A 25719-nucleotide genomic window follows, 5' to 3' on the forward strand; every position below is an offset into this window, starting at 1 on the left:
TTTATTTGTGGGATTTGGCCTTTGAGTACTGTTTCACATTTACAATGTTGTATACCTCTGGCAATTTTCTAGATGCCTGACAGTTCAGCTGGGCCTTTATTTGAAGCCACTGCTGCCACCATGTTTTCCAGGCTGTATTTCTTGAAACATCTTCTTCCCAAGTTTCACATGCCATCCTTTGGAAAGAGCATTTATTTTGCACCGCTCAGCCTTTGACTCCAAAATCCACCTCTCCGGTCCTGATCTCTCTTATTTATGTTCCATTATTTCTGCTTGCCTGAATCACCTACTTTCACCACAGATTTAACCTAGGAAACTTTGAAGGAACAGTGCTAATACCCACCTATGTGGGTATGGACACCATGTCCAGGACATTGTGTCTGGATGAGTTAGGAGTTAAGTCGAAAACACTAAGATCATTTCCCAGTTTAATTTCTATGGATTTATTATTCACGTGCTAGTAGAAACAACAAAGTAAAAATAAGAAAAGAACGTCTTCTAACTGGAGGACATGGCATCCCCGGTGTCATTGCCACCGACCTCAGGTGCAACAGGAGACAGGGCCATCGCCATTGGAGTCTGTTTCCAGGCATTGCTTATTAGCAATCTTGGCACCGTCATTGACAACATTAGCGATTATCAACCCCTTCAGAGCCTGTTAGCAAAAATACCCCCTCAGTGGATAGTGGCGGTAATTTCAATGATTCACTTCAGAGGGCTTACGAGTTTTAAAAGTTGGAAATAACTAAAGAAAATGATAGATGTCATATGACTTACATTTAAGAGGACAAGGTTTTGGAGCACAAGGAAAAGACCTTCTACGAACTTGAAGAACTATGAGGAAATTGACAGGCATGATGGGAGTTTCTGAAAACGTGAAGAAATGGAGTGAAAATGCTACAATATTGTAACATTTATTGTGATTCCACATTTACTTCCTAACCATGTGCCTTGTGAGATGCAAGCCACACAAAATTCACATAGTCTGCCTTTGACTTTCTTGCTGTGATGGTAAATTGATGCTCAGCAGGATTTCATTTCTCTGGGAAGATGCAAACAAGTGTCTAAAGTTGCTAATTTATTCATCCAAATGCCTCACAGTAGGTGATCTTTGCTTCATGCTGTAATGGGTAATATTAGCCATTGTCTTATAATCTAAACCTAAAAGTGCTTTCAGTGACATATATAGTCCTTCTTAATTTTCCCAAGTCTCTTAATCGCTATCATCCTTTAGGTATTTTATGCACAAATTTTAAAGTCATCTTTGACTACAAATTATTGTGAAACTACATCTCATATATATATAGTAAATTATAACATCACAAATCACTAATATACAAATCTCCTCTTAGCTCTCACAACCAGAACATCAATTAAGGGACTAATTGTTTCCATTCTTGGATTATAGTAACAGCTTCTTAACAGTCTCTTTACCTCTATTTTTCCTTTCTTTAATTCTTTCTGCACACTACTTTAGCTTAATCTTCCCTCAAACTAATTTAAGTTGATATATAAGAGGAGAAACATATTTCAGTTTTCTGCTCAAAAGCCTTTAGTATCTGAATGTTGTCTATCATATTAAATTTAAATTCCTGTCTGGTTTATGTAATTTTTAAATAAGCTGGTCTTAGGGTATTTTTAAAAAAATTCAGTCCATTAGTTAGTTAGGAACTCTTTCTGTGAGTTAATAAAAATAATAAATATATACTACTAATTTGATAAATCCTGCCTTTCTGATGAGAGTAAACTTTTTGAGGTCCAGGACAATGTCTAACACTCCTCTTACATTTAACAGAATATATCATAGCAATACAAAATCATAGTTTTTAAGTAACTTCCAGATTTGTAAATTAACTTTGAGAAAAACAAAGTCAATTTCTAAATGTCACTGAAACCTATTTATTTCAAATCAACTAAAACAATGCAAAGTCAGAAGAAATAAAATTTTAAGGCCAAAATATCTGTATATTTCAAAAAAAAATTGTTATTATACCACCCATGTTTTAGCATTCTTTGTCGATAAATTATAATACGAGCTCACCATGTTTTCTGAAAGACAAATGCTTTTAAATAATAAATTCTTTAGAGGCTTCTTTTCAAAGCTCTATCTAGTCTATCATTTAATAGGAAAATTATTTTCTATGTTTCACAGTAGTTGTGGATAGTTCAATGTACAACCTATAACTTTTTTGATAATTGTCTGCTTAATTGTTGTTGCATATGTCAAGCTCCCTTAACAAAGCTGAATCCATTTAGAAATTGATAGAATTCAAATGGCATTACTGTTGTTTTGATTATAACAAATGTTCTTCCATCCACTTTTTAAAATACATTTTTTCTTAATAAATAGGAACTTCTGCTCATCTAAGAACTACCTTACATTTCATCTCTCAATGCCATAATACTATCACTACCTATGAATTTACTGACAGGCTTCCAGCTTTCTTTTTGTATTTTGTAGAGGAATGAGTTAATTCATCCAAAAGACCTTGTGACATGTTAAATCTATTGCTTTTAACACATTGAGATGTATTTGTTTTTCTTCCATGCAGTGAGTGCACTTAGATAAATGCTCTTCTGTTGACACCTAATACTTTACATGGCAAAGACCAAATTCATTATTTTTACCTAGCAAAATTTTTGTCAACATTCCCAATGTTCTCAACGATCCTTTCCCTTCTTTGTCTTTCAGATAATTTGTCACATGATTGCCTTTTCTGAATTTTCTTAAAAGTGAGTGACATTATATATAATATGAGAAAACTGCAGCCCTTTCTGTCTTTTTATTGAATTAACTAGTAGATAGATGGTTACTAAATTGGCACAAGAATCTGTATCGGTAGAAAGCTGGAAACCTGGGATCTCTTCCAACGCTACTGAGTGGTGACTGGAAGGAAAGAGTTTAATCTCTTTGGTATGTCCTCTGTTCCTTCATTTGTAAACTTAAGTTATTAACATATATCTCAGGTGTCCTTTTAACATTGAAACTGGTCATAATTAATTCGAGGTGTGGTGGGAAGACTGTGAGGTGCTTCCTCATGTCTGAGCAGTCATGGATAGGCAGTTCTGGAACTCCCGCTAACAAGACTTCCACAAAAACAGGTTTGTCTCAGATACTCACCTGCCCCCTTGCATACATATTTTGTGTTGCTAAATTAAAAGAATACAGTTTTTAATGGTGGTGCTCTGAGGCAATATGATGCTTGTCATATAAATATTGATAATTATAAATAGCATTTCTCTTCATACGCATTTGAATTTTCCTGAATTCCATCCCCTCTTTCTAGTGTGGAATGGGAGAGCCATCCATCCTCTGAAAATAGAATAAGTTTAGAAATAGGTAAAGAAACTATGATTTTTTTTGGCAAGATCCCATGGGCTAAGATGCCAGCTTCATTTTTCTTCATTGTTCAGTGTTAATTTGGTTCAGCTCTGTTTGCTGCCAATGCACTGTCATCTGAAATGCAGAAAACAAGAAAAGAAATTCCATCCTAGTAATTCAATATATTTAGCACTTGGAGAATTATAGACTACTGAAGGTTTAATTTTCTATTTATAATATAACCATTAGGAAAAAAGGAACATTTTTATTTAGAGAATATTGAATGTATCTCTGTAAAATCTTCTACATGATGTCAAATGTTGTGCCTATCTGACCAGGTCATTTGCCTCAGAAATTCATAGCCATCGTTTTATTTTCTCATGTGTAATTTTGAAAAATATAGATACTCTACAAATATATGTCAAAACAGAAGAAATGATTCTATTTTATAACTTTCTATTGAAAATAGAATTCATTACCCATAGTTATTTTGGCATGGATTCTACCATAGATTTTATGGAGTACATATAAAAGGAGATAATGTTAGTAAAATTGTGTTCTTCACAAAACTGGTTTGTGAAAAGAAAAGTTATTATAGTGGTGGTTCCACTAATAATGTATTTGCTTTCCTACCATATAAAAATAAGAGTCTATTTTGGGGTTTTATTTCAGATGCATGCAATAGCTTTCAGAGTTATATTTGTTTAAAAGAAGTTTCTGGAATAGTAAGCCTTTTTAATGAAATAGCATTATGTAAATACATTTAGAACTAGGCAAGATTAAGAAAATAGGACAACATGGCAACTTGAACACTTACTGCCCTGCTGTCATTATCCTAATTGCCACGTTATGCACACGTTAAACCGAGTATCCAGAGGCTGGTAGCAAGCAAGGCGTCAGGCTTAGCTGGCGTTCCAGACAAGTGAGTTTGTACAGTTGTTTTCCCCACTGGGCTTGATATCACTTTGGGCTAAGACGGAGGAAGTTTAGGGTGATAAATTTTAGATGGATTGCAGAGAGAGCCTGGCCTACAGATATCCATAAAGTCCATCCCGCACAAACCGAGTGACTGTGTATTTCTTCCTGGAGCGCTACATGGAGGACCAGCTGGTCCCTACGCATTAGAGTTTCTGTGGGACCACAACTCTGGTATGCCGAGTTCCCTGGGCCCCTGAAAATTAGAGTGACATGGAGCTGAAAACTGGTCTGTTGCCTATTCTTAGACCAGGAATACGGTGTTTTGCAAGTCCCTCCAGTTCGCAGCCACCTTACTCCAGCATTTGGACCCACCCTGAATAAGCAGGCAAGATAAACTTGTGTTGTTGCTAAGAGGCACCCCCATATAGAGAGAACAGAAAATGAGGTCGTTTAATTAATTAAGGCTGCCCTTAGGAGGAAGATATTTTAAACAACAGTTTTAATTTAGCTTAAACACAATTTTAATTTAACAAGCATTTAAAATTTGTGGCTTCATGATTTTGATCAGATTTGAAAAGTTCATAACCAATTACTTTTAGTTATTTTCTGCCCTATTATTTCTGTCCTCCTCAAATGCAAATCCAGTTATATGAATGACAGACCATTCGTTCACTTGTTCTTTTCTGTATTTTCCTGAATATTTAGTGCTATCCCCTCTTCTACTTTGTCTTCTCTTCTGTTTGCTATTCTGCTTTTAAACCCACCCTTAAATGTTTAATTTCAGTTACTGTATTTCTCAGATTTAGAATTTCTGAAGATTTTCTAATTTTATACATTCCCTTTTTCTGATACAAATCTCTATATTTTTCCTTCTCTTGAGCATACTTATCACAATAATATAGAAGTGCTTGTTAGAAAGTCAAACATCTTTATCATTTTGGGGTTGGTTTTCTTTGTCTGATTTTTTTTCATTGAATTTCTGTTATTCTATTCATTTTCCTGATAATCTTGGAAATCATTTATTTAATGTCAGCATTGTGTTTGAAAAATTTTGGAGGCTGTGCAAGATTCTATCTTCCTCTATGCTCTATTTACTTTGCTTCTAGAAGTAGGAGCAACATTTCCTGGTCAAAATAAGGATAGAATACTTCAGTCATTATGAAAGTTAGCCAATTTCCTATAGGCTTTTGTTTAGGGGCAATCCTAACTTGTGCTACCTTTTCTATCATAAATATCAAGAACTCTTTTTTATAAAGTGTTTGATTGAGATCAGGGATCAGCAATTTTTTTTCCCTGTGAATAGCCAAATAGTAAATACGTTGGGCTTTTCTGGTCATACGGTCTCTGTTGTAACTACTCAGTTCTACATTTGAGTCATAAAAGCATCCATAGAAATAACATAAATGGTTGAGTATGTCTTTGTTACAATAGGACTTTAATTATATTAGCAGATGTTAGGCTGAACTTAACCTTTAGATCATTGCTGATATTTGGTTTAGACTACACATAAGTTCCCTCAATTTTTTAGCCTTTGTCCCATGACCCTAAGAATGAATATTCTTCAAAAATAAAAGGAGCACAGAATGTTAGGCTTATTTTTCTGCAGTTCCCTTTTCTACAGATTCTTTTTCCTCCAGTATTAAAACACTTTGTGGCTTTGAAATGCAATTATTTGTCACCTTGATCCCATGAGACCACCTTAAGATCTGGGCTTGTTTATGCTTGTTTACTAAGTTTCCTACTGTTATTAATCAACAAATAGATGGAAAGGAAAGTGGCAGAAAAATACCTGGATATAGTCAACACTTTTGTCTTCTTTCTAGGAACTTTGCCCTGTAAAATTCTGGCTTGCAAGAGCTATTCTTTGGAATTTTTTTTACAACTTTTATAGTTATTCTTGAAAGGACGATTTAGTCTAATATAAGCTAATCTATCATAGTAGAAAGCAGAAATCCCCAACGGGAAAATAAAAAAAAGCAATTTGTAGGCTTTTGAATAAATTACCAAAATACAAAAGTAGAAAACCATAATAACAATGAAATGACATAAAAGCAAACATTAAATAAGAAAATAGAACTAAAATAAAGTATATCAGGCGTTACATTACATATAGAAAATGAATCAGTCTTGCTCAATAATGTAAAATAAAATCTGAATATAGAATGCCATGCCATGCTTTTGATAGAAAGATTAATAGAATAAAATGATCAATTCTCTCTGAGTTATATTATAAATTTAATGTAATTTTCAGTGGATTCATAATAGAGTTATTTTTTGGTTGGCTAAAAAGATTTCAAGTTCCTTTTGAAAAACAAATGCTTAAGAACAGTCAAGACAATTATAACAAATATTTAGTTAGAATATTTATAGAAGACTAGTCTTATATGACACTGAAACAATATAAAAATCAGTAGATTAAAAAATGATATTGGTATAAGCGTAAAAAATAAAACAGTGAAACAAAGTGAATAATAAGTAAATTCTGGTGTATACACAATTAGGATTTTATGTCTCTAGTGTACTTTAATTTTGTGGTAATTTAATAGCTGATTTAATGAATGTCATTGATCCAAATGACAGTAAATGGCATTATCTCATAATACTCACAAAAATAAAATCTAAATGAAACATAGCATAAATGTAACACTTAAGTATTTTATAATAAAATATAAGAGGGTAAATGGACACCCTATTGGTTAGGAATAATTTTAAACATGTTGAAAAACTGGAAGCTAGGGAAGAACAAAGATAGAAATATTTGACACTACATTAAAAAAAACTATGCTGCATCACAAAATGCACAATAAACAAAATAAATATAACTAATATTGATTAGGATTAATATTTGCAACTGAGGTAACACCTGTAATGTAGTGTGGCCACAAATTCTGGAAACAGGCAATAATACATAATAAATGGTATTGACATTACATTACAACATGTGATACAATCAATGTGTTTTATTTCATTAACAACACCTATATTAACAGAAAAAAAGGAAAATACTTTAATATTACTAGTAGAAATATAAATATTACAGTTCATTGAAATCTTTTTGGCAAAATATATTAAAATAAAATGTTTATATTCAATATGTCTTCTGTGAAAGTATCCTATGGAAATACAAGCCTCATTCATATAGATACAAGGGTGTTATAATTGTGTTGTGGAAAAAAATGAAATAAGATGGTTTTTCTAGCTACCTACTTGAACCACCAGATTCTACCTAGAAATAAAAAGAAATATTTAGGAGGTTGCCGAAAACTCAGGTATTTTATGTTGTTAATAGAGAAATTTATTATGAACATGAAGGACATATAAGTTTTTATAGAAAATATGCAAAAAAATCTTCAGAAAAATAAGTGTGTGTCTATAAAATTAACTACTTGCAATACCATATTAAAAAAAAATCTATTCTATTATATACAAACACCTTGAAAGCAGGTTTTCTCAGTTTTGTTTACTGCTACAACCCTAATCCTAGATCTTTGCCTGACACAAAGTAGATACTCAACAATATCTGAAATGAATAAGTGAATGGATACTTTATAATCTACAGGTAATCAAATTATTTTTATAATGTTTAGGATGTTTTTGACAATTTCAGGATTTTATTCTGCAGCCCCTAAATATTTTTCAGATATTTTGGCATGATAATTTTTAAGCCTCTATTTTAGAAAATACAGTTAGCCTCTTTGTGTAAGTTTTATTTCTTCATATGCTTAAAACTACATTAAAAATTGAAGGAGTTTAGCCCTGGCCAGGTGGTTCAGATGCTTGGAGCATCATCCTGTACACCAAAAGGTTGCAGGTGAGATCCCCCATCAGGACGCATACCTAAGTTGTACATACAGGAAGCAATCGATTGATGTTTCCCTCTCATCAGTGATTCTCTCTCTCTCTCTCTCTCCTCTCTCTTTCTCTAAAACCAATAATAAAACGTACCCTCAGGTGAAGACTTAAAAAAATCAAGAGAGTTTAGTTTTTACAGTATACAAATAATTTTAAGAATATTTTGTGAAGCAAATAATTCAATTTTCTTTCTGCTTTTTTGTCTAACATTTGAATTTTAATATTCTTTCAAATGAGTCTTTTAAATTTTCTTTTCTCTCTGAAGACTGATGCTTCTGTCTTAGTTAACTGGGCAAAAATTTAAGAAATTTATCTAAAAATAAGTTAAAAAAATGAATGATTTTCAGGGCTGTGTTTCTTCTCTGGAGCCCAGCCATGAGTGGTTAACATTAAAGAACTGAGACAATATTTCTGTTGTTCACACATACCACATTTGCCACAAGCAGTAGAGCTTCACACTGGCAACAACAGAATTTGGCCTGGCATTTCCATCCCTGATGCTCTCAGCTGCGTGGTACAGTCCCCAAAGAAATGAGCAGCTATTGTTTTCTCTTGCCAAAACCAGAATTTTGGACCGTAACCAGGAAGATGTATTTTTCCTATTTATCTGCATACTGATAATTAGGCTCAAGGAAATGAAGTGCACAGAATGAACGTTGAGATTTTGTTTTTTAATGTGAACTTGTGTGATACCCATTTCCACTCTTCTGACAGATGGATTCTTTTTGCCAGGTGATTATGCAAACTGTTCCTTTCGTGGCTGTCTATATGAAATGTATTCTATAAACACATTGAAGCATTATTCACCTCTGAGTCCTCAGTGCTTGGGAATGTATTAGCACTGTGATTATTTGGATGACAGGATTCAAAAGTGGCTGAGAGTAGAAGCTGGGGAAATACTAGTGTGATTATTTTGCTTCTGTCATGGGCCCTGGTAGATAATAATGTGGTTCCTTTGTAATTTTACACAGGGCATTTTCATGTCAAAGGAAAAGAAATGAACCCATAGATAATAGAGGAAATTCCAAACAAGCAAATTGTAAATAGTTTTTAATAAGTGTTTTAACAGATACTAGACAACTAATGCATTTGGAAAGCAGTGCTCAGGCAAATTCAAAATGCATGTCAAGTACTCACAAGGGATTACCCCGCCACTCATGATTTAATTATCAGAGCCATCTTTCTTCATGATTTAACAGTTTTGAAATATACTCTGATATTTTTATGACAAAAAGAACTCTCTCTTTGTATTTCTGCAATTGAGGATATAAGACCTGACTCAGTAGTACTTTTGCAATCCAAATTTTAGTGTGAGTTTTTTTTTTCATTTTTAAATTCTTTCAAGAAAATTAAATATATTGGGGTGACATTGGTTAATAAAATTGTGTAGGTTTCAAGAGTACAGTTGCCTTGCATTGTTTGCCCACCACCCAAAGTCAAATCTTCCACCACCATAAGTTAGACTTCCTTTATCCTTTACTACACATAATCCACCTTCTTTCTGGTTTCCACCATACTGTTGTCTGTGTTTATGAGTGTTTGTTTTTCTTGTTTGTTCGTTTGTTGCTTTAATTTTTATATCCCCCATACAAGTGAAATCATATGGTTCTTGAATTTTTCTGTCTGACTTATTTCACTTATAATACTTTCAAGATCCATGCATGTTGTTGCAAATGACAGTATTTCATCTCTTCTTATGGCTGAGTAGTATTCCAGTGTATGTGTATATATCATCTATATCTATATCTATATCTAATCTATCTACCTACCTATCTATACTTACCACATCTTCTTTCTCCAATCATTTATTGAGGGACACTTGGGTTGTTTCTATGTCTTTCTCAAAGAACTAATACACACACACACATTCACATTTTAGGCGGAAAAAAAAAACCCCAAAAAACAGATTGCTTCAACCAAGTCACAGATAATTTGTGTTATTTTAAACAGGCCTGGCCATTCATTTGGGCAGTATAGGACTTGCTACATCATACATTTAGTGGGTCAATGGGATGCTAATGCATGCTCTGGTCTGCCCCCTTACCTACAATTTTGAAAGCCAGTTTGAGGGCAGAATAAAAACCTTTATATTTTAATACACAACTGTGGCTATTTATTGAACACTTTATTGTGGTTGAATTAGGGATTTTTAATGTTGTTTCTAATTAATTGCTACATATTTAGGCAAGGCCATTCAAATTGCATTGGTTTGTGATAAACTAAGCCAACATTACAGCTATCTGGATTTTCGACTTGTAGGCATAAAATAACATTGTGATTGGCTATTGAAATCTGATTCAGTTAGAATCTAGTTTCTAAATTTGGTGGCACAGAAAAAATGAGGAAAGCATTTGGGGATACAGAGGATGAATCTACAAGCTTTAGTATTGTCCATCTTTATTAGTACATAATCAGGTCCTCTTTAATAGTGAAATTGGTAGAACAGAATTAGTAATTAATTTATTCAGTAAATATGCATTAAGCATGTATACACTGAGGTATTACTTTAGGTGAAAGAGAGATAGCAAAGAACAAGGCAAAAAATTAATTTTATGTAAATTGTCTAATTTGGATGGAAGTAGATATATAGAGACAATAAACAAAAAAATAAACAGTGAAAGGATAATGTGATGGATCTGAGAATATAAAAATACCTAAGATTGGGAATGCATTTTCAATGATATTGCATTTAAGTAAGCACTAAATGCTGAACATAAGTTTCCTTGCAAAGAGTGTGAAGAGTATTCCCCTGGAAGGAGCAGAAACACGAGAATATTCTGGGGTTCCAAATGTCAATTCCTATGTAACAAAAAAAAAATGCTAAAATTTAACTGCTAAAAATATGAATTTTATTTTGCTTAAAACTTTCTGGATGAAGAATAGAGTATGGTTCTGTAACGTACACATTTCTGCTATATGTGCTCTCAGCCATGACCTATTTTTGTCAATGGGACTGGAAGATCTATTCCCATGTCTGATAAATGTGTACAGTTAGGGCTATTGGCGTGGCAACTTAATTCTTCCTCAAGTGCACATTTCTAAGGGCTTGCTTCAGCTTCCTCCCAGCATGGTGACTGGCATCTAAAAATGAGTCTTCTAAGAGGTCGGAAGTAAAAGTTACAAGTTTCTTAACGTGTGTCACTTCTGTCATCGTCACAATAGTCACAGAGCCCACACTCAAGGAAAGTGGATACAGACTACAACTGTTAATAGAAGTATAAGGAATTTATGATCATATTTAATCTGTCCCAGCTAACCTTATGTCTAAAAATGATTTATGTTATTCCTACATGCAAAATACACTCACCACCACCTCCCTAAATCACAGAAGTTTGATCCCATGCAGCATCAGGTTCAAGCTCAGGATCCAGGATTTCATCGTCTAAATCAGGGTTAGGTATTGTGGAGGCTCCTCACATGGAATAGTAAGTTAGTGTTGACTGTTGTCTGGGAGCTCAGCCAGGCTAGTCCACTCCAGGAGGCAGCTTTGGCTTTTTCACAGGGTGGTGGCTGACATCCAAGAGTGAGTGTTCCAAGAAACATGAAGTGTAAGCTGCCAGTCTCTAAAGGCTTAGAGCCAGAAACAGGCACAGCACAACTTCCCATAGATTCTATTAATCAAAACAGTCACAGGGCCCACCCACTTGATGGGAAGGACATCAAGGAATTTGTGGCTTTCTTTAATTTACACATCTGGTGTTTTCAATGGGTAGAAGATGAATACGTAGGCCATATTTCATGCTGTCCTTTGTGTGTGTGTCTAATTTAAAATCAAAACCTTTTAAGAACTCGGAAAATGTAGTAGTCAGGAGCAGGAGGGAAAACAGAGGTTGTAAGAACTCAGTACTGAGAGCTGAAACTCGAGAGAGTCAGCTTAGATAGCCATTGGATGAGCAGCAAAGAGTCACAAATTGAGCTAAATTATGGGTTGGGAGTTATTTTCAACTGGGACACAACAGGAAGTGAGAACAAGAGGAGGAAAGAAGTAGGAGTTTTTGTTCATGGTCATAAGAAAGACTGTGGCTTTCCAATATTGCCTACTACTTCCACTGTGAATGGTGAGTGAGACCTATTTTAAAAGTATGTATTATTGACTTTAGAGAGGGAGGAAAAGAGAACCATCGATGAGAGGGCGAAAAACAATAACAAATTTAAGAGCTTAAAAAAGAAAGAAGTAAGCACCACGTTATGAGACTATCCAAGGATAGGGCCTGAGAGCGCCATGTAGGAATTCAGAAAAACTCATGGCCAAGAGCCTGCAAGAAAACAGGAACTTAAATTAGAACTGCAAGGAACTGAATCTGGTTACCAAACAGTAAGCTGAAAGAAACCCTGACCTAGGTAACACCCTGATTTTAGTCTGGTGAGACCTAGAGCAGAAGACTCAGATAATCTGTGCATGGATTCCCATGGAAACTATGAGAAAATAAATAAATAAAAGTATGTTGTCAGGCAGAAAGAAAAAATTAATAATTTTATTCCTCTGGACATTATAGTAGACAATTACATATTGTTTGTTGTAAAGCAGTTCTTCACATACCATGAGGAAAATGTAGATTCCCAAATTCCAAAATATTCACCTGTACTTTTTTTGTATCCAATGGGAAGTGATTTGATATTTTAGTAGATACTCTGTAATCTTCGCTTGTGGGATCTCCTGATGATTGCTTTCTTACACACAGAATTATAAAACTGAAAGGAAGAAACACAAAAGTCAATCACAGTGAATAGAACAATCTAGTTTTAAAAATGGGTATAGCCATGATTATTATAACAGCTCCTTTGTAAGTGCAGCCAAGGCTCTACTTCGCTCTAACTTCTATTCATCCTTCAACACAGCTTCTTTACTCTTCTTTTAAACACTTTTTTTGATGTCTGCCATTCCTTCTAATCTAAATTAGAGATTTTCTATGTTTCTGTAGCCACCATATGTATACTATTATTATTTTCATACTGTTTTTAAGAATTTTACTTATTTTTTCCTAATAGTATAAAAATATTAGTACTTTGTACCGTAACTGTTTCTTACTGTAATAAATCTGCTCTGTCCAATATGTTCGTCATTAGACACAAGTGGATATTATTTAGATTTAAAGATAAACTTTTAAACTTACATAAAATTCAGTCACATTTCTTGTGCACAATAGCCTTGTGGCTATTGGCTACCACATTGGAAGGCATAGATATCAAACGTGCCTATTTCACAACAATTCTACTCTAAATTGTTGCTCAAGGTTTTTACATAATATTTTTGGAATGCAGGAAAAAATGTCCATTACTCAACAATAATACTTCAGGTAAGAAATTGTAAAAAGATACATAAAAAATATTATTCATGTATATTAACTTTCAGTTTTCTTGGCATGGCAGTAGTAGCTGCTCATGAAATATAAGTTAAAACTTGATCATGCTGAATAAAAGCATTTTAATTCACAAGAAAAGGCTAATGATCACATAAATTTCACTTGTTCCAAAAATTATGTGTACTGTCTGACTTGGTTAGTCACTGAGATAATAAACTCTTGAATTCTGTAATGAAACCTATTGAGGACTTAGACTAAGGGAAATGGAGTGGGTACGAGGGTGGATCTGTACAGTCATCATGCCAAACCTGAAGTGACACTGAGGAGTGCTTTGATATTTATTTAAATCTGTCATAAGAATTAGCTTGAGGTATAGAACACTTTAAAGAAGTAGTCAGAGAAACAATGATATAATGAAAACTGTTCAGAATTATAAAAGTGCTTTTTGAACAAAGAGATCTAAGTCATATTAAACAGTCAATAGGAATCAGCAACATCGGTGAAAGAATTTTCTAATGGTCTCATTTTTTGCTGTTTGGAAAATTGCAGAAATGATCTTATAAATTGTTCCCTTCATTGACCCACATAAATAAGAAAGTAATGATAAAAGAGTGGAAGGAGTGTGCTCATTAGCCCTTGGCAGGACCTGGGCTTCTCCTCAGTGACTTCAGATTTATGCACTTTGCTTATTTAGCTGCCAAAGCATCCCCGAACTTCAATTCTCAATGAAGAGATGAGACAAAACTCCTATGCATGAGAAAATATGAGAGAAAGAAAATTAAATATTGACTGAAGAGGAACATTTCTAATTGGATGGGAAAAGTTAATTCATTGTGGAATAAAAAATGAGACCATATCTCAAAATGGTCTCAGATACATGAACATTTACTAGTCATATTTTTCATTATGGATTACAATATGGGGCATAGTAAGTTTTTCATTTTCCCTATATTGCCTGCTTTCTCATACCCAATATTCTTTTATAAACAGACTGAAGAGAGTGTACTCCTGGTTAAATACATAGAAATAAACTGTCTCTAATAGTAATAATTATGCAAGCAGCATTTTTTGCTTTTGCTTACACTTGACTGAATTCATATATCCAAATCTTTATTTTACTTTATATATTCTTAATTCTTATTGTCTTTTAATTTCACGTTGCATTGCCTGCCTCTTTAGTCACTGTTCTTTCGTATCTGCCCTTATAAATTTTAGGCCTTCCCTTCTAAGTTACAGAGTAGTCATTAGCTATGAATACTTAGCTATATTGAAGTTTTTATTCCTTGCTAAATTGATATAAGTATTTGGGTGCTGAAATAATAATCTCAAAACTTCCCAGGGTAAAAAAAAAAAAAAAAAATCCATGCATTGTAGCTTATCCTAACATAGAACTCAAGTCTTATCATTTGGGGAGAACAATATTCAAATGGGGATAAAAACATGAGATTTCTTTTTATTCTTTGCAGCAAGATTCTTGTGTTATAATTCCATTACAATAATACTAATGTAAGTATTATTAATATTTTTAATTCGGTCATTACTTTCAGTCAATTTGCATGACTATTTGTATAATATGTTGTATTATGAGGTCCAGGATTTTGGAATTTAACCTCATTTTTCTCTTTCTACTTACTGCTATAGACTGAATCAAATTCTGCATTTTATCATAGATGTCATAAAATTTAATTGGTTTTAGCCATCAAACCTGATTTTGAACATAGATGGAATGACTCTTATAAAACCTTCTTGGCTGTAACAGATTTCCTCTGCATGGTGGCCTCATAGAAAATTCTCAAGGTCACCTTTTATTACAGCAAATTTGGAAGCACAGATAATTGGACATGTTGATGGTGAACCGTTACCCTTCAGGAATATAGTAGGCCTTTTTACTGAAGAGGGATCCTATGTAGTTGTCAGTATTTGACAAAAGCAGAGTAGCTCTTTGAAACTATTCAGTTGCAGTTTCAATGATCTTTCTGAAGCACAAGTAAAATATGAGCATAATGCTACTCCACTTAAAAACTTCCACAGATCCGTAGCACCCCTAGGTAAAGTCAAAATTCCACAGTGTGGTTTACAAGTTGAAAATGTGTTCCCTAACTATTTTTCCAACCATATCTCCCACTATTCCTTGACTCATAAGCTGCTTCAGTTCTTTTATTTGATTTTCAAATGTCTGTTCAATCTCTTTTTTTCTCCCTCTGTGAGAACTCTGTGACTGCCCTCTCCTCTATTCCTAACTAAATAACTATAATTGTTCCTTCGTGAACCAGGAATAGGTATACAAAAAGGGAGTGATTTTTTCATCAACCTATAAAATGAAAATCTATAATTATTATATCTAGGTAATCTATGATTCCTGTTGAATAATTTGATCATGGGATATCTAGGAGGCACTCTCCTTATTATCTCCTCAAATATCACATGCTTCCTGTCAGGGAAGCTATTATAATATTATATTTCTGGTATATACACAGATGTACTGCCCACAAACCCTTGAAGAAGGACTTGCTGTCAGGCTTCAAGGAATGTGGTCAACACACAGCCTCCATTTATGAGCCTCAGCAAAGTATGACTTAGCTGCAGGGAGTCTCCTTGCCTGAGGTTATACCATTTTCAAAGTCAGATTGTCTGGTGATTTGACTGAGGAATGCCTATATAGGCCCAGACATTTATTCAGATAACTTTGTACCAAGGAAAGGTGGATAACCAAATTAGGAGGCTGAGAATAAAAAGGTCAGAGTAGAAGCATATGAATGGACATACGAGGGTAGACACAATGTGAGAAGGCCTTTGAATTACATGTTCATGACCAGCAGGATGAATCTACCACAGAGGAGGCCCTAAACATCTAAGTGTGGACAATGTGGAGCAGTCAGATGACTTCAGTGTGTGTCTGTCATCCAATCTCCCAGTGTCAGCACATGAATGAAGGCTTATGGCAGTGATTATAAGGGATGTGCATAAAACAAACAGCACTAACTATGTTTGATCTAGCACAACTCAGCATCAGATACCAATGCTGAGTCCTTGATAGGGACCATTTCCTGAAAGGACAAAATGGATGCTTGGCATCAAGTTAACGACTGTTCCCCTTAACATCCTAAAAGAACCAGTAGTTCATCAGAGGAATAGACACATATTCTGCGTATAGGTTTGCCTTGTCCACAGGTTCTTTGCCAGCATCATTATTTGAAGTATTTCAGAGTGTTTAGTGATAGGCAATGGATGCCATAGAATTTCATGTCAGATCAGGTCATCCACTTTATGCAAAGCAGGACAGAAACGGGTCCATCATTTCCGTATCACCCAAGCTGACTGCATGATAGAAGCTTTGAAATGGTTAACTGAAGACCCAACTGGAGGGGCAGCCTGGTGGGTATATGCTTCAATAACAGGATGTCCTATTTTAGTATACCATGTATGCATTGAATTAAAGGCCTTTATTTGGGTGTGCACTTGCAATAGGAAGACTGCAGAGTTTTAGGAACCAGGGATGAAAATAGGAATGGCCACCTTACCTTCACTCTCAGTAATCCATTGGGTGTTTTTATGATGGAGTATGACAGATATGCAGATGTGCAGCCAACATCCCCCTTAAAATTAAAAACTTGCTCTCCAGAAACCGGGAATACCTTCAGAGACAGTTGCCTTCTGTTGGTTCCTCAAGGGCTGCCTGGCACAGAGAGCACCCTTATCCAAGATTATATATTGGCTTGTGCAACCTGCATCTGGTGACTGACTGAGGGTAGAATATAAAGGCCTGGCTATATCATGCCTAGGCAGGACACTTTGATAGTCATTATTTGCTCCAAAGCTCTCTCCTGAGTTGGCCAAGTCTTTCAGAGTCCTGTATTGTAGTTTGAATTCTTCCACAGGCAAATGTTACCCTCTCCCTTTCATTTCACAGATGTTGGCCCCTAATAAACAGCTTGCACCCCAAATTCTGTCTTAGCATCTGCATATGGAGAACCCAACTTATGACAATATTATAGTAGCTTTTTACCTTTTGTAGAGGATGTGAAGGTGGAGTTGTGTTGTCTTTACCATTTTATCTACAGAAACTGTCACAATGTTTGGTACATCATGTGTTGTCAGTAAATATGGAAAGAATGAACAAATTTTTAAAAACTTTTATTAAATCAGTTTTTATTGTTATTCTATTACAGTTGTCCCAACTATTCCCCCTTTGCCCTCCTCCACCCATCCCATCCGCCTCTCCCACAGTCAATTCCCACAATGTTGTCTATGTCAGTGGATGATTCATATATATTCTTTGTCCAGCCCCTTCCCTTTCTACCATTACTTCCCTCTCCCCTCCCTTCTGGTCACTGTCAGTCTGTTCCATATTTCCACACCTGTGGTTCTATTTTGTTTATTAGTTTATTTTGTTCATTATGTTCCTCTTATAGGTGAGATCATATGGCATTTGTCTTTCACCAACAGGCTTATTTCACTTAGCATAATATTCTCGTTCCATCTATGCTGTTGCAAAACATAGGAGATCCTTTCTTTCTTCTGTGTAGAATTCCATTCTGTAAATGTACCACAGTTTTTTGATCCACTCTTTTACCGAAGGGCATTTAGGCTGTTTCCAGCACTTGGCTATTGTAAATAACTCAGGGCCCATAGGTTCTTTTGAATTGGTGATTTGGGATTCTTAGGGTATATTCCCATCAGTGGAATCTCTGGGTCAAAAGTCAGTTACATTATTAATTTTTTGAGGAAATCCTATACCGTTTTCCATGGTGGCTGTATCAGTCTGCATTCCCACCAACAATGCACTAGGGTATCCCTTTTCTCCACATCCTTGCCAGCATCTGTTGTTTCTTGATTTATTAATGACAGACATTCTGACAGGTATGAAGTGATATATCATTGTGGTTTTAATTTGCATCTCTCTGATGGCTAGTAATGTTGGGCATCTTTTCACATGTCTGTGGGCAATCTGTATGTCCTCTTTGGAGAAGTGTCTATTCAGATCCTTTGCCCATTTTTTAATTAGATTGTTTGTCTTCCTATAGTCTCCACCAAAAAACTACTCAACCTAATAAGTAAATTTGGCAAAATAGCATGGTACAAAGTTAATATTCAGAAATCAGTGGCATTTTTGTACACCAAAGACAAAATGTCAGAAAGGGAAACGAGGAAAAAATTCAATTTACTATGGCAACAAGAAAAAGAAAGTACTTAGGAATAAATTTAACCAAGAAGGTAAAAAACCTGTATGCAGAGAACTATAGAATACTGAAGAAGGAAATTAAGGAAGATACAAACAGATGGAAGCATATACTGTGTTTATGGATTGGAAGAATTATCATCATTAAAATGTCCGTACTACCCAAAGAAATCTATTGACTCATGCAATTTCTATTAAAATACTAATGGCATATTTCACATATCTAGAACAAATATTTCAAAAATTTCTGTGGAACCACAAACAACTCCGAAGAGCCTCAACAATCTTGAGAAAGAAGAACAAAGGAGCAGGGTTTACAATACCCAGTATCAAACTATACTAAAAGGCTACTGTAATCAAAATGCTAGCACTGGCATAAGAACAGACAAATAGATCAGTGGAATGGCATAGAGAACCCAGAAATAAACTCAATTCTCTATAGTCAATTAATATTTGACAAAGGGCCTTGGCTGGTGTGTCTCAGTGAATTGAGTGCCGGCCTGTGAACCAAAGGATCACTGGCTGGGTTCCCAGTCTAGGACACATGCCTGCATTGCAGGCCAGGTGCCCAGTAGGGGACACATGAGAGGCAACCACATATTGTTTCCCTCTCTCCCTCCTTTCCCCTCTGTAAAAATAAATAAATTTTAAAAATCTTTTTAAAAAGTTGATGAACAGGGCATGAGCATACAACGGAGTAAAGATCGTCTCTTCAACAAACAGTGTTGGGAAAACTAAACTGGTAGATGCAAAAAAATGAAACTAGACCACCAACTTACACCATACACCAGAATACACTCAAAATGGATAGAAGACTTAATTATAAGCCGTGACACCCCCAAAGTTCTAGAGGAAAACATAAGAAAATTTCAGATATCCCACATGGCAATATTTTTGCCAATATATCTCTTAGGGCAAGGCAAATAAAGAAAAAAAATAAACAGATTGGATTACATCAAACTAAAAAGTTTCTGCACAGCTAAAGAAACCATCATCAAAAGGAAAACAGAACCAAGTATATGAGAGAACATATTTGCCAATGATACATCAGACAAGTGTTTAATCTCCAAAGTATATAGAGAATGAACAAATTTAAAATATTCATGAAAGTTAACAAATATGTACATGGTGAAGAGTAATACTTAAATTAGAATTCTAAGAAAATTATGTTATATTGATCCAAATAGAAAATAATTTTTAAGATGACATGACTTATTACATAACTACCTTAATATGTAGGTGCAGGTTACTTTATAATTTTCTTGAATCTATAATGTAATTGGATAAACAAAATTTCATAATGCTTCAGTGATAACTTTGCTGTTTTTCTTAAGATCATTTTATCTCTAAGTAATTAGAGCAGGGAGTGTTTAAAATCAGTCCACAAATTCAAAAAGATATGATAGCTCATTCTAGGGTTCTGGTTTAGATTCTTGTTAAGTTTTCTTGTTTTCAAATACTTAGGTTTTGGGTGACTTATATAGCAAGGAAAAAAAGCATTTTCTATCACTGTGAGAAAACATGACCTTTTACATTGGATTTGAATTTGTTATTAATGTAATTTTGTATGACAGCTTACTAAGCAAAATTTCTTCATTATAAGGGAAAGCAGGTATAGTGATAGCTTGATAATTTATGATAAATTTCTGGTAAGACCAGTGGTTCATATATTTCCCTAACACAAACTTTTGAAAAAAAATTATGAACAAATGCAAAAAATACCATTACTTAAATATCCTGTTGCATTAAAAAAAAAGAGAACCTCATTTGATTTCATAAATGAAATTTCTCACATATTAGAATTTTGTATAATTCTGTAATAAAATTCTTGTTTTGAAAGAATCATTGTATTAAAATTTATATTTAATCATTTAATTAAAATTAATGTGCTTGCATAAGACATTTTTAAACTGTACTATCAATATCAAAACTCTAATATGAAAAAAATTATCAAAAAAACCCAACATAACTAAAGGGTACATTTGATTAAAATTACATGAAAGGACAATTATCTTAATTCATTAAGATTTTTATGAAATTAAATTGTTTCCTTAAAGTACATATTATATATTCACATTATGGGGATATTTGGAAGTAGAAAACATAATTTTTACACATAAGAACATTACCATTTAGCATGGTGGCTTCGCAAGATACTGCAAAGAGCACATTTTTATGGTCAAAAATACTAGGGATTGAATCTTGGCCCAGGCAATTCCTAGCTATAATATTTTGGGCAAGTTGCATTTTTTCTGAGGTTCAGAGATTTATTTGTTTGTTTGTTTGTTTATATATTACCTGAAAGCATCAGGATTAAATTACTTAACTCTCAGGACTGTTGTATTTCTTTTCAGTGTCTTTTTTATGCTTCTTTCCGTTGCCCTTTAATGCAAACAAGAGAGTTTGTTCCTTAAATGTCTATTCTGGGTCCATTAATACTCTCTCTCTCTCATGTTTGTGCTGGCTGATTCCATTAATTCAGACGTTTTTATTATGGTGTATTTACTGATGAATCCTAAGGTGAAGTTACAAGGCTGGATGTCCCCCTAACTTTGAAATGTCTTTCTTATTGGACATATTTGATTTATTCCACAAGCACCTCACACTGAATCTGGATAAATCAGTTCATCATCTATGCTGCACTTCACTCCCAAACTTTTTCTCCATACTGTCAACACCATCATCATCAATGTACCAGGAAAATCTCTCTGTATCAGAAATTATCTCTGACAGTGTCCAGTACTTCCAGCTGCTCCTTTGATCTCCTCATCCACCTTGCTTTCATAGAGCGTGCCAATGCCATCCCTCACTATAGTCACCATGTAAACTAGAAATCAGACTGTCACACTTCAGGTTAAAATTTTAAAACATTCTGCTTCACAGAGTACAGTTATTGTCACTGAGTTTGGCATGTAAGGACTTCTCTGAGTCGGCAATCCCTGCTTCTATCAACAGCTCTAGACACTCTTCCTTTCTTTTACAATCTGGTAACATAAAGTATAGAGTCACTTTGTTTCTTATTACAGGCCTTACTGTTTCATACATGTATATGTGCCTGTGTTTTTACTTATACTTGGAATATTTTTTTCCAGTATTCTTTGATGAACCCTCCCGGATTCAACTAAAGCATCTTCTCATTCAGAAGGGCTTCTCTGAACCTCAAAGTTGAACTCAGCTCTCTTGCTTTTAGCACATACTACATTTTAATGAAATTATTTGCTCTTGCATTTACTCTCACCCAACTCCTCACATACATGGTTATGGCGTTTGATGGACAGTTACATCATTTTTTTTATGTCCACTCAGCACCTGCCCAATGGTAATTGGTAGCTCTTCGGGTGCTCAGTAATTGATAGAATTGAGACTCTTAGAAATAACAGAGTGTCGAATGGGGTAAGAAACTTTTTCCAATCCTATCTCCATTAATTTCTCTAAAAAATTACCCCAATAAATACATCAACTAAGTAAAAACAGTTGTTTACTAGACAATAATAAATTATAGATAAGTCCCTTAGCCTTCAACTTCCAACCAGAATGTCACCCATGCCCTTTTGAAATAGATGTTGTGGAGACATCACTGAATATCGGTCATGATAATTCCTTAACATAAATCCAAATTACTTTAGTTGACTTCAGAAAAAGGTTAGCTGTTTTTACTATAATTATTATCATACTGAGATTTACTATTGTTTCAAACCACAAATTATTTCTAATCAAGAGACACTGTAAAAATAGTAAGAAAATTTTCCCTTCACAACACTTACTTGTATCAGATAACTTATTTCTGAAGCTATTTCCTCTCTTTATTATTTAAATAATGCTCCATCAAAATTCCTTACCATTTATGAATAAGAGAGCAAGACCAAATGGAAGAAAAGTGAGTAATTTAACAGCATTACAATTTTAAACTTAAGTTACTTTCTATTAACCTTGGCATTTATTATCTTAAATTTTGTGCAATTACCTTTCTTCTAAAAAATTAATAACATCTGTTATAATCTTAAATAAAAGTTTACATTCATAATGTTTTAATCAATATCTATTTGGTTCACTATGGCAGGGTATAAATAAGAGAACAAAGTTAACCTCTATTCTTTTTTTAGTTGCTTTTTAATGTCTCATCAAAGAAAGTTTTCAAAGCTTCAGTACTTTGCAATGGATTATTTACTCTGCTAAGTAGAAATATTTTCACAAAGATTGCTTCAATTTTTTAAATAACCCGAAATGGACTCACAACTTACACTGAGCACATACATCTTTAGATATTGTTAGGGAAATACCTCTTTGCAGAAGCACAGGGCTCAGCCAAGCATGTGGTTCATGCACCTCAAGATTCCAATTATAAGAGGATGTCAAATAGAATCTCTAAATCAATTACTTGGAAAATGGAATCAGAATAATTTAACAGCAGGACATAACAAAAGAGGAAGTAATTTTTATTGTCCTGTAGTACTTATCTTGATTGTAAAGAACAATTTATTAGCTGCAATGAGACAGCATACCTTGTTTATCTCGCTATTAATAGGGCATTAATATGTAAGAATTGTTACCAAAGAACACAATTCTAATGATGCTGAAATAAATGGTCATTTATTGTCATTAATAACTCTATTGAAGGCACAATTATTTGATTTCAATAAAAATCACTGAGTTGATCACAAAAATCAATATTAAAGTGTCTATGTAGATAATTTTGAACATTTCTTACTGAAAACATTAGTCTCCAGTTAAACTTTTAGATATTGCATTAATCAATAGCTATACTTTTTAAAATCTAAGTTTATACTAAAAATGAAAATGAGGCTACTTGTTAAAAAAAAAAAGCCAGACATTATACTTATACCCTGGCAAGATTTCAAACTTATCTCATTTCTGTAAAATGAAAACATATGATTTCAAATGTCAGGCTTTAGATGTATGAATGAACTTTCCATAATCTATCATCCAAAATAAACTACATTATTTAGAAACTTGGTGATGGCAGATGAACCAAAATCACATTTCATAAATGAAATGGGTTATACTAAACTGTTAATCTGTCAAGAAGTCAAAATGATATTAAAGATGTGTACGTGGGCTGTTGCTGCTTCTTTAGCGCTACCAAAATGGCTTCATATTTTCAAACTCTGCTTCCAAGGCTTATTATGATTTCCATTAAAATAACCTGGTCAGTTAAATAAACTTGATGGGAGTCTAAATAAATGTTTTTGATAAAAGAGAAAAAAATTACTGAGTAGTATATATAGGGTGATACATATACATATACAATTTGCATTAAAGGACCCTTTCATGTGTTATGTCATACTTGCTCACGGTGTTTGAAAATTTTAAGATGATTAACCTAAATTACTTCTGAAATTAGTAAGACCCCACATTTTTAAAAGAGAAGAAAGTTCTGTGTATGTGTAAATACTAAAACTCACCACTTCTCAGTGATCTTTCTTTATACCTTCTCTAAAACTCATAAACCCTCTTTACATATGCCTTGTTCATTGCACTTTGCTGTTTTATCATGTTATTTTCTAGCTTTTCATTAACAGTATACTTTAGGAAGGTAGAGATTTTTATCTGTTTGTTTACTATTGAATTTCTAGCACCAAAATGCTGATATATAATGGGTGGTTGCTTAATGAATGAATCTATATAGCTCTGTCCATTAATTTATTCAAAATATGTATATATGCATACTATATACTATAATATAAATATACATACAGTATATAGCAGGAGTCATGGTTTCCTACTTTTGTGTAGTCCCCTAACTGCCTTTTAAAAAAGGAGAAAAAGAGATACAAAAGTCCAAAACTTCCAAACATCATGAAGAATACTACCTGTTTATGTGAATAATTACTATTGTAAGGACACGTGACAAAGATGAAATAAGCTTCCATGAGAATACTTGAAAAGTAATCTTTGAAACAACACAAGAACAAATGAAGCATTTGATATGTTTATGATTGAAGATATAATTGTTGCTGCCAAGTATGCATATATCTGAGTTTTCAAAATTCATTTCATTTCTATTACAGTTCTGGAAAATAAATCAATATTTCATGATGCACTGTTTGCATCCTGCTGAGGACAAATCTGTATTCAGAATGAAAAACATGCCAAACATTAGGAATGTTGCCCTTTGTCAGAATCTTGAGCCTTTTGAAATTAACCTATGAAATTAATTGATTAACAAATACTCTTTATGCACTGATGGAATTAAAATGTTATGATGAGTTTGTTGAAGTGAGAATCACATGCTGACTTTTATATATGTTTCTGAAGAAGAGGCTATCTGGTTATCCCTCCTTGCTAGAGCTCATAATTTAAATAGTTTAATAAAAATTACTAAGAACCAACTGTGTACACAACACCATGGTACATGATGGAACACAAAGATGAGCACCACAGGATCTTTTCTCAGTAATACCACCACCAGCATCATCCACAAGAGTCGCCATTTATTGAGCACCTCCTATGTACTAGAAACTATATGAGGCATGTTATTTTTACATGTGAATTTCTTGAAATATCTTTTTTGAACAATCTATTATAATCATCAGTTTATAAAAGAAGAAATTGGAATTCAGTGAGAGTAAGTAATTTGTTTCAAAATTACCTGATATTAGTCATCTCTTGGAAAATGTCCTAGTCACCTCTGGGAATACGTTCCTATTTTTATGGGAACTACTTCCTCACACATAACAGATATGAGTTACAACTGTCATGTTTATAATGTGTGTTCCTTTCTCTGCTACAATTTGTTGGGTCAGAAATAGACACTAAAATCTATCTCTTAATATTTTCTTAAGAATCTGAAATTGGGATTTAGAGATTCCCACTCATTTGCTCAGAATACTTAAACTCCCCTGAAATAAAGTCAGGATCTGTTGGATGACACTTCATCTGCAAGGAGAAACAGAAAGAACAATCTATGAAGGGTATGAAGCAAGTGCGTAAAGCAAAGGAAAGGTGAAGCTACCATTTGAGGGTATTTTTAATTTCCTTTGGTCAAGGTAAGGTACACTTGTTACTTGGGTTCTTTCTTCTTTTTTTTTTTTTTTTTGGATTACATCTGAAGTCAACTTTATTTATTTCTTCAAGAGAAGATTGTGAATTTAGCAATTTTATAATCAGCTAATGTGAGATGGCAA

The 25719-nt window shown here is 33.9% G+C and overlaps 1 pseudogene; it reads left to right on the forward strand.

Moving 5' to 3' along the window:
- The first annotated feature begins 511 nt into the window (after positions 1-511).
- Positions 512-25719, forward strand: part of LOC129083554 (myotilin-like) — a 104035-nt pseudogene continuing 78827 nt past the window's right edge.

Source organism: Pteronotus mesoamericanus, unplaced genomic scaffold (assembly GCF_021234165.1).
Source record: "Pteronotus mesoamericanus isolate MK-2021 breed Mesoamerican mustached bat unplaced genomic scaffold, CSHL_Meso_final scaffold_167, whole genome shotgun sequence".
NCBI lineage: Eukaryota > Metazoa > Chordata > Mammalia > Chiroptera > Mormoopidae > Pteronotus > Pteronotus mesoamericanus.